Below are 12,010 nucleotides of genomic sequence, written 5' to 3' on the forward strand. Positions count from 1 at the left end.
GAGACATGCTTTTCAAATTAAAAATTGTTTAATAAATAAGAGAATGATCCGTTTATGTACCATTCTTAACTTTATATCTCAAATTCAATTTTTCAAAACTATCTCATGTCAAATTGAATATATTTGAATATCTGGTCAAGTTCCAAATGTAATAATGTAAAATCAGTCATTTAGTAATTTTGATACATAATATCAATTGAATTGATCGTATAAAGACCTCAAAAATATTAATTTTTATTAAAATAAGGTATTATAAAATTTACCCTTGTTGGAAAGATATTATCGTCGAGCTCGTAATTTAAATTTATTAAACCTAGATAGTGATGATATATTTTCGCCTGGGTCATGTAGTCAAATTTCAAATATTTGTTCAAAATGGGTAAAATTCTGATTTTGAAAATAGTAATTTTTATACATATTATCAATTGACTTGATTGTATTAGGACCTCAAAGATATTCATTTTTAACAACATAAGATATCACAAAACTTTTCTTTATTGATAAAATTTTCTAGTCGAATTCATAATTTTAATTAAACCTAGTTAGTGACGTGGTATTTACGGGCAGACCATTTAGTCAAATTTCGAGTATTTTTCGGAAAATGAGTCAAGTTCTAATTTTGAATTCAAAATAAATCAAAATTCGCTAATTATAACTTATCTAAATATGTAGTACACATAAATATTATTTATATAAGTGTATCTCTTTTCAACATATAAAAAAATTAATTATATGTAAAATTTATTTTTTATTAAAAATATATATTAAAAATATATGAGACATACTTTTCAAATTAAAAATTGTTTAATAAATAAGAGAATAATCCGTTTATGTACTATTATTAACTTTATATCTCAAATTTAATTGTTCAAAACTAACTGTACAAATATTTTAGTAATCATGTTTAAAGTTAAATAAATTGTCGTTATTTACGACACTTACATATTATGTGTATGATAAAACACTTAAATAACATTGTGGTGTAGTGGTAAGGTGATGTGTTTGTAGATATAAAGAATCGGGTTCAATTCCTCCGAACAACCTCTTTGGTAGTTCATGCAAGATACAGGTCATTCTCTAAAAATTATCAAAATACATGTCAATTGTTATTTTGGATGTGATATGTTAAATCAAAAAAGTTTCATTTCAAAGAAATTTTGTTCTTAATCATAAAAGTTGAACATTGAGAAGTAGGATGAAACCAGAAATTTAAAGTTGCAATTATCAGTGACATACAATTACATTTATATATATATATATATATATATATATATATTTTACGTAAAGAAAAACAAATTTTAAAATGCAAAGTTCTAAAATATGTATGTAGAATACATAATATTTTTTTATGATAAAAGGAAAAACATTTTTGTGGGCAATTAAAGATCATTCAATTTTTTCAACTTCGTACCGGAATCATTATTGTCGTCATTATTGTGACGGTGTATTTCTCAAAGTGTTGGATAACGAAATATATTTATATTTTTAATTTAGAATGCACAAAATTTCATAATGATATTCTTGATATAACATCGAGTATTTTGTGATATTTTCAGTGTGTTAAATATTAAATTGGTAACTGAAATGGAGTCTGTATATCATTTTGTTCACAGATCTCAACAAGTTAGCATTTGCAGTCACTTAAGGTGGTCTAATTATTAGTTTTTTCAGCTTTCAATTTTAAAAATAGGTGTAAATATATTTAAAAATTAAAAAAATGAGAAAAAATATGGTCATTAAAACTATATACAAAGTTTTGTTATTAGATTTTTTCATGAAAAAAAGACAAAAAATTACTTTTATTTTTTAAAAAACTTCAGTGCGAGTTTTGTTAGAAAATAAAATGTATTGTACTTAATAATTTATTTGAAATGTAGTAAAAATACAACTTGAAAGAGCTTATACCCGGTGTGTAATATATAAGTGATGATTTCAAAGATTACTGAAGATGTCAACATCATTAGTGTTCCTGATCAAAGTGTGAAGCAAAGCCAAATGAACATCTGATCTAAGGAGAATAATGACTGTTACATTTCATAATCTGTTAAGCTTGGGGTTAGTCTTGTTAATAGGCATGAATGTGTGCTAAGTAATCTTCTCACAATTTGGGGGAGATTGTCGTGCAAGACATGCCTATACCTTAACAAGACTAAGACAATTTGTCAACCCTAAGTAAGTTGTATTGTTATCTTAATTTGTATTTTGTACTTGTAACACTTAAAGTTTGTAAAAATGCAAAGGAGCAGACTGAAGTCTTTTTCCTGAAACAGTATCAAGCCTAAGTGTAATAACTAGAATTTTTGAGACCTTGTAAAAATGTTTAATGAATAGTAACCCAGACAGACGGGGAAAATATTTTAGCCCACACTATGTTGTGCATGAGAAAATGAGATTCGAAGTTGATATTATGATTATACGTACCAAATGAGTGTATGTAAACGCTTTTAGTTTTCGAAGAAAACAAACTTTGAAAAAAAGACCATATTTACGAATCATCGAGGATTACGGGAATCATGATATAATTACGAATTTAAAATTCTACGAATTTATATCCAAGTTTGATAATTCAAAATATGGGGAATAAATACGAAAGGATTTACGTTGCGAACCATTTACGAGAAAGTATTACGAAAACGTTAAGCGACTGAACAAACACGAAAACGATTAAATAAACGTAACGCCCTAACTAACCATGGTAGAAAAGTAACCATGGTTACTTTATCAAATAGTGAGCTAAGGAACTTGTGAAGTATGTGTATACCCAAAATGGGACACGTAGCCCGAATGCGGTAAGGGTGATAATCGGGATACGAATGTGTCGTCCTTCTACTAGTAGAAAAGGTTACTATATCCGTAGTACGACTGATCATCGTATGCGGTGGCTCCAACGAATGTCCTATTCTTCCAATTGGAATTGTGATGCAATACCGTAACCTAAGTCTAGGTGCTGGGTTTACCATTAAGGTATTTGCAGGATAATAAAATTATTGGATATATTTGATAATGTCATGTCTAATATGATTTATGTTTAGTTTTCAGTTCTTACTTAAACAGGACAAATCAGTACTTAACTGAAATCAGCACTTATAATGAAGTCAGAACTTAAGTTATCAGTACTTAAGATTCAGGAGATATTTATCAAGAGATAATATCAGGACTTAAAGAAAACTTTCAGATAAGGAAGGCGGCTGATTGAAAGGAAAGAAGATCAAGATAAACGTAAGAAGAGATATGCATGAAGAAGCAATTCTGTGAAGAATGGAATACTTGGAAGAAAAGATAACTGATTGATATATTTTAGGAAGCAGAATTATATTCCATATCAATTAGCGATTATCTTGTAACTGTGTGATATATAAATACAGACGTAGGGTTTACACTATAAGTGTTATCATTATCGAGAATATTATTCATTGTAACCTTAGCAGCTCTCGTGATATTTGTTCATCACTGAAAGAGGACAGTTCTACATTATAACAGAGTTTAATAAAGTTTGTTTTATGTTACTTGTGTTCTTTGAATTTGATTTGATTGTGCTATACACTGTATTCAACCCCCTTCTACAGTGTGTGTGACCTAACAAGTGGTATCAGAGCCTATATGTTAACACACAAACAGTTTAAGATCCAAAAACAATCATGTCTGAAGCAGAAACTCCAACCAAGCCCACCAAAACTGAAGAACCCCCAAAGACTCAAATCCATAGTCGATATGAGGCTATTAGAGTTCCCATACTAAAACCATCTGAATATCCCATATGAAAGGCGAGGATGACTATGTTTCTGGAAGCTACAGATCCAGAATATCTTGACAGAATCAATGAAGGACCTCACAAGCCAACAAAACTCGTTGTTGTAGTTGCAGGTGAAGCAGCAAAGTCTGTACCAAAGGAGAAGAGTGATTACACTGCTGAAGATATCGTATCAATTGCTAAGGATGCCAAGGTATGACACTTGCTGCATAGCGCCATTGATAATGTAATGTCAAACAGGGTAATTAACTGCAAGACTGCAAAGGAGATATGGGATGCCTGGAGACAAGGTGCCAGGGAACTGATTCGATTAAGAAGAACAGGAAGACAATACTCACTCAAGAGTATGAACACTATGACTCAAAGCCTAATGAGTCATTGACTGATTTATATGACAGATTTATCAAACTCTTGAATGATTTGTCACTAGTTGATAAGGAGTATGATCTTGAAGATTCAAACCTTAAATTCCTATTAGCTCTTCCTGAAAGTTGGGATTTGAAGGCAACAATTATAAGAGACAACTATAATCTTGAAGAAACAACGCTTGATGAAATTTATGGGATGCTCAAGACTCATGAACTTGAGATGGAACAAAGAAGCAAGAGGAAAGGAGGAAAGTCAAGGACAGTTGCTCTTAAGGCTGAAGAAGAATCCCCCAAGGCAGCTACCTCAAGGAAAGGCAAGGGAAAAGCGCTCATCACAAAGTTTGATACTGAGTCATGAAGTTCTGATAGTGATGATGACTCAGAAACTGAAAGCTTGCCTGAGATGGATGTTGATGAAGAGATGATGAAGCTGTGTGCTCTTATGGTGAAAGGAATCACAAGGATTGCATATAGGAAATTCAGAAAGGGAAAGAGGTTTTCCAGGAAAGGTGCAAGTTCTGATAAGAAGAGTTTCATAAAATCTGAAGGCAAAGGAGGGAAGTCTGACAGAGGAGATTACACAAATGTCAAATGCTACAACTGTGGTGAGAAAGGCCACATATCTCCTGATTGCAAGAAAGTGAAGAGTGACAAAGGCAAGGCTCTTGTCACAAAGAAGAAAAGCTGGACAAACACTTCAGATTCTGAATGTGAGGAGAACTATGCCTTGATGGCAAATGCTGATATGGAAAATGCTGATAGCAGTTCTGAAGCTGCTGAGTTAAAGGTACCTCAAACTACTTATGCCTTTCATACTGATGATATTAATGAGTTGAGAAAATATCTTAAAACCATGTTCATTAGTTATAGAGATCAAACTTTAACATATGAAAGATTAACTTCTGAAAATCTTGCTTGTAAAAAGAGGAATGATTATTTAGCAAAAGAGTTAGTCATGTTCCATCAAACTCAGAAAGATAGAGATGATGCTTTCTATGTTAGGGATGAAGTACTTAAAATGAATGAATCTCTAAAAACTGAGTCAGAAAAGGAAAGAGAGATTATCAGGACTTGGACTAACTCTGGCAGAACAATTCAGAATTTGTTAAGTAGTGGAAACTGGAAAGAGGGCTTAGGTTATGGAGATGATAAGAATGATAAAGGTACTGTAGAAATTAAGCCTATAGTTGTTAAACAAAAGCCAAAACTAAAACCTGTTAAGTTTGTAGCTGTAAAGTCTGATACTGAGAAATCAGAAGTTGAAGAGGAATTAACTTCTAACAAACTAAAACAGGAAAAGACAAATGAAGTAAACATAGGCTTAATGACAAAGAAGCAGCTTAAGCATAAGCTGAAAGAAGTTAAGAATGTAAATAAGGTAAAGTCACCTAGGAAAAATAGGAATGGAAAGGAAGGTGTAAATAAAAGCAATGATTATAAGTCTGTTCCTAATGCTCCTAGAAAAACATGTCATAATTGTAAGTCATATGTCATAGCCTATTTGTATATTCGAGGATTCAACTCAACTCAAATAAGAATGTAATAAGTAAATAGTGGATCTACCGTCAAAAGAGATCTCACAGAGTAATATCTGTCAAAGGATTCAGAAACAAGGTTCATCTACAGACTTGAGGAATTAATTCACTGGAAGAAGTTCAAGAAATTGATCATGCCTCAGTGATATAAATCAAGAGTGTGGATTTAATCAAGTGACAGAGATCTCGTCAGAGTATCATTAATTACAAGGATTTAATCTGAAGAAAATCAAAGTATCAAAGTCAAGACATGAAGAAACGTCACGGAAGTTAGTCACTCATGAACCAGACAGTACATCGAGTGTCAACGTTGAAGTGGTGGAATTGATTCATATATTTCAGTGATTTTCAGAAGATTTACAGAAGAATGGATGCTGCTCAAGATTAGTATTAATTCTCTATTAATTAATTAAGTCATATAATTTAATTAAGAAAATAAATTATATCTGCAAAGATTAATTTATTTGAGTAATTAAATTAATTGATTAATTAATTCTGAATTAATATTAATAATTTTCAGAAATTAAATTGGTTTAAAAATCTGTTTTAATTCAACAAGACAACTGATTGTATTAGTATGACAATCGGTATGACAATCAATAGTAATACCGAAAGTCATGCTAATTCAAAAGGATTGTCTTACCAGAATTAGTATAGGATTTAAATCTATTTATTTTCAGCAAAAACAATCTATTTGAACTACTATGACAATCGGTATGACAATTGATTGTCATACCGAAAGTCTTGCTAGTTCATTCTGATTGTCTTGCTAGTTCTAAAAGATAGTCCTACCGAAAGTCTTGCTGAGCCAAAGAGATTGTCATGCCAGTTCAATTCTATTCGGTTGGTTATTAAAAGAAGCAGAAGCAGCCATTCAAAATAATCATCCAATCAAGAACACAGAACTCGAGAACAAAGAAAAAGAAGCAGACACAAATATTTCATCTCATCTGCAACTTCAAGATCAATTTCTAGATTGTAAAGTTAAATCCAATCAACTAGAAATCTTTATCTTGTTCTTGTGTAACAATCTAGCGGATCAAAATCCCTAGAACTTAATCTCAAATTGCGTTTAGCATTTGAATCTTTTTATTACAAAAATAGAAAAAGTTCATGTCGAATTTATTCTAGATTTGTGATAATTAATTTGAGATTAATTCCTTGTAATCGATACAGTTGTTGTAACACCTTTCAAGTTTAATAATATTTTTATTTAACTTGAATTTTGTTTCACATTTTTTATTCCGCATTTAATTCGATTATTCGGTACTGTTTGTATTCAACCCCCCTTCTACAAACACATTGGGACCTAACAATTGGTATCAGAGCCTTCTGATTAACGAACAAATCAAGATCCTAGACTTTTGTGATTTTTCAACTCCTTGAATTTTTATTCATTCAAAAATTCATAATGACTTCACAAAAAGTTGGAACCGTTAAAATTCCACAATTTGATAAAGAGAATTATATTATGTGGAAGAAGAAGATGCTCTTATTTTTACAAGTGGCAAATCCCAAATATTCAAACTTGTTAAAGAAGGGGATAAGAACTCCGATGGTTATTGAACCGGAGGTGATAGTAGATGATGTTGTGATCACCAAAGCCAGAACCTATCCTAAAGATCCTGAGGATTTTTCTCCTGCTGAAAAAGATGAAGCCTCCTTGGATGCCAGCCTTCAGTTAATTTTAATTGATTCCCTTGATCCCTTGATGAACAGACACGTGATGAACTGTAAAAATTCCAAACATATGTGGGAAACTATTGAGGTGATCAATGAAGGCACAGAGGAAGTTAGGGAGAACAAGTTGGAGATTCTAACCTCTGAGTATGAATATTTTAAATCAAATCCAGGAGAAGGAATTACTGAAGTGTTTGAGAGGTACAATGCGTTGATCAACAACCTGAACATAAATGGAAAATATTATTCAATCAGGGAGGTCAACAAAAAGTTCCTTTTAACACTGCCAACTCATCTTGAACATAAAATCGCTGCCATTAGAGAAGCTAGAGATCTGAGTGAGATTTCTTTGGACAGGCTCTATGGAGTGTTAAAAACCTATGAGTTGGAGCAGATTCAACAGAAGGAAGTCTACGGGAATGATAGAATGGTCAGCACATCTACTTCACTTGTAGCTGAAGGTCAACAACAACAGCAATCTCAACAATTGGAGAGAATGGTACAGTATTCCAAGGCTGAGGAAAATATGTTAGTAGCAGAATATGATCCTCCTACTACAAATCAATCAAGTGATGATTTTTATTCCTTGGAAGAGCTGGAGCAATTGGAAGACGAGTCAATGGCCCAAATTGTCAAGAGATTCTCCCATGTCAGATTCAAGAGGAATCCCAAGCTTAAGTACAAGTCCAACTACAACAAATTCCAGAAAGGTGGATCTTCATCCTCTAACACCAGCAGTGGTGGATACAAAACAGGGATGGTTGATCGGAGCACCATTAGATGCTATAACTGCAATGAGTTGGGACACTTTGCCACAGAATGTAGGAAGCCAAAGCAAGTAAGAAAGAACTCTGAAAGGGCTTATCTGGCAAAGGGAAGAAGCTGGGATGATACTGACAGTGAAGATGAAGATGAAGGAAATCTTGCTCTTATGGCTATTGATGGAAAAGCTTCATCGTCAAGAATAGAGGTAAAACTTTCTGATGCTGAAATGGTTTATCATCTAAGAGGTAACTTAGATTGTGCACGTCGTGATAATGAACTGTTAAGTTTACAGATCACAGACCTTGAGAAAGAGGTCAATGAATTAAGACTTGTGCACATTAATCAAGACAAATTAAAAGAACAAGTATCTTTTCTAGAGAATAGAGTTGACTGTTATAGAAAAGTCGAAACTATTCTCAAAGACAAGATCACCGGTCTTGAGACTAAGGTTAGAGCCTACTTCAATTCTTGTTCGGAGGCTAAAGAGTTCTACAGTAAGCAATCTATTAATCAAACATCTGGAATAGGTTATGATTACAATGTTGCTATTGGAGAATTAGGCATAAACTCCCCTCCTCGTGTCTGTGCTAAAGGGAGGGAAGTACCACATGTGCTTAAGGGTGTTGATGAACCCCTCTATAAACCATCAATTTCTGAACCATTTGATGCGACCTCTTCTGTTATTCAAGAAGAAATACGTGCTGAAGATCTTGCTAATGAGAAGGTTGTTTCCAAGTCAAGTGTGTCGAAAGTTCCAGTCAAAGTTGTGAAAGCAATTGAGACTAACTCAGACACACATGAGTTGGATAACAAAAATGCCATGTCTACCATGCATAAATTGCCTGCTGTTAATCACTCTCATAAAGCATGTGGTGTTTCTAATTGTATGTCTTGTGCTTTTAATATGATGTATGCTTATTTTAATGGTAAGCATGTTTCTAATGATAAGACTACTCCTCTTCAGCATGTGAATAACAAGAAGCATGATAGGTCTAAGACTGCCAGTCCTTCTAAGGCTAGAAAGGAGACATTCGTGCCTAAGCTTAAACAGAAATTTGTTAAGGCTATTTACAAGGTCAAATGTTCAGTCATTGAGAAAGTTGAGACAATTAAAATTAAAAATGTTGTTTTGCCTGACAAAGGACAATTCTACAAGTATGCCGGGCCCAACCAAGTTTGGGTTCCGAAGAAGGTCTAATCCATTTGAAGTGCAGGGCATTAAACAGGTGTAACCGGTAGTGTGGATTCTTGACAGTGGATCATCAAGACATATGACCGGAGATAGAGCCCTGCTATCAAATATGGTTGAGAAAGCTGGCCCCCTGATTACCTTTGGAGATAACAGTAAAGGTTTATCCGAGGGATATGGCTGTTTGCAAGCTGGGAATGTTATCATTGAAAATTTTGTATAGTGTGCTAGGTTATTATCAGGAAGCATCATCTAACATATAGCACCAGTGACGAGACTTGAGAATATTACGACATATCAGGCACCTGCTGCACATTATACTTGGAATTGGACTCTAGTAAGATGTGTACAAGTGTACTCCTGGTTGGTGAGTCAAAAGAGGAAGTCAGTGTACCACAGTTCATGGACTTTGCAGTTGCAGATCTATTGGACTATGCAATCTCTTCTTCACAATCTCACTTCAGGTTGGTATGAACTAGTATACTACTCAAGCAATCGTCAAGAACATGGTATGGCACTCTAACTGAAGTTATTGTTTAATATGAACTAGTAGAGTCGTCATATTTTTAACTCTCTTATCATTAGGCACAATCATATTGTTTTATATGTGCAGTGATATATAGATAATGCAACATAACAATTAGTATCTAAAGTACTTGACAAGTATCGGTCAATGATATGTTGTTAACATTATGTTGCAGATATTTGTAAGCTTTTGACATGAATGAGAATTACTTAGACTTTACCCTAAGTGATCAATGTTTTATCAAAAACTCATTCATATTGAAAAACAAAATCAAACTTCTTACTACATTAGTGATTTTTTATTTCATGTAAAATCTTTTGAAATCACTATTGTAAATCATTTTCTCTCTATTACCATATATTCTGTGTTACAGGTTCAGTCTCTAATGACTTTCTTTCATTGACAGTCATGAGGTTGAAAACCCACAACGTCTATCCCAGACTGTAAAGACAAACACAAAAACAGAACCAACCAACACTCTCTTACCATTAAATGTAGTATGAATGAGCGTGAGGGAGATAGTACCTAGTGCACCACATAAGGAAGGTTCTGTAGTCAACCCAGTAGCTATGTCTCCTACATAGATGAGTAGTATTTAAAACGAGACAACTGCTAGCTCCCATACATCTTCTCAAAAAGATGTAATGGCTGAAAAGGCACATAAATAGTTACTAGATTCATTCTCTCAAAAGGGTGCGTCTATTGAAATTTGCCTGTTGGCCAGGGTATCCGATGTAGTGTCACCACTTCAAATATAAACAATTCTTAATGCACAAGGAGAGGTTACACACACAAAGGATGAGTTGACGGAAACAAGAGTTTCGACCATTTTAATGTCAGATTCGATTGTTCAAGGTTCGTTAATGGACCAATTGCCTTTACAGGTGTTAGGAGAGGATACTGATCCAAAAGCCATATGTCAGTGGTCATTATCTACCTCCCCAGGCTTAATTCCCCTGGATGCATCTGCGGATAGTGGATCTGACATAGGTGCAGATCGGCAACTTATTGACAATGATTCAGATATTACCTGATGAGTCACAAGGAAATGTCTTCACAGACATTAGAAGGGAACTTTGATCTTTATGCTAAATTCGTTGGATCATTGTTTACCTTCCCAGAATTCAAATCTGGAACCCTAAAAGGGAAACTAGCAACTTGTAGATTATGACTCAGATTCATCTTACGAGTTTAACAAGGATGGGGATTTATGAACTCCCATTGTACCACCTGTGACCTCCTGAAGGATGGCTAAGGTGATTTTCCTTGCAGGTACAGATGGATTATGGAGCTATGAGAGAAGAGTGATACACTTGTGAGAATGAGTGTAAACACGAGTGGAGAGAAGAGTGAAACACATGTGAGGTACACTAAACAGAATCACACACTCACAGTGAGGAAGAAAGAGAAACTTCTTGTTATTTCTTTTCCAACCAAGTGAAATATGAGAACTCCTTCAGACGACGGCATACATTCCTTCTTTAAGGGGGAGATAAAAGCTTAAGTAATAGTTTGGAGGATTCCTCAACTAAGGGGGAGAAATAGCAGGGAGAAGAAAAAGATCAAACATGTACACTACACTACACCATTGTTGTTTGTAACTACGGATCCTATTGTACGGGAGAGGTGGTAAACACAAGGTGATTTTTTAGTAAGGGAAGAAGCTGTTTTCAAAAGGGGAGTACCATTGGCTTTTATCTGCGGATCCTATTGTATGGGAGAGGTGGTAAACGAAGGTGATCTTCTTTAATCAGTTGATTCTTATAGGGGGAGAAGCAAGAGAGATATGGGCTTCTTAACAGGAAATGTGGTTGTACAAATGAAGATGGAACTACTTGAAGATATGTTCAGTCTAGAGGAACATCTACTTGGAATCTGGAAAATGTTAAATCTAGTCCAGAACTTTTCTACTATTTACTTTGCATTTCTTTTTATATCTTTTTCTTATTTGTTAGTTGAGTTATCCTCTAGGTATTTGTGTGTTATTGTCTAACAAACAAATAGGGGGAGATTGTAAGTCATATGTCATAGCCTATTTGTATATTCGAGGATTCAACTCAACTCAAATAAGAATGTAATAAGTAAATAGTGGATCTACCGTCAAAAGAGATCTCACAGAGTAATATCTGTCAAAGGATTCAGAAACAAGGTTCATTTACAGACTTGAGGAATTAATTCACTGGAAGAAGTTCAAGA

This window comes from Apium graveolens, chromosome 6 (genome assembly GCF_009905375.1).
Source record: "Apium graveolens cultivar Ventura chromosome 6, ASM990537v1, whole genome shotgun sequence".
NCBI classification, from domain to species: Eukaryota; Viridiplantae; Streptophyta; class Magnoliopsida; order Apiales; family Apiaceae; genus Apium; species Apium graveolens.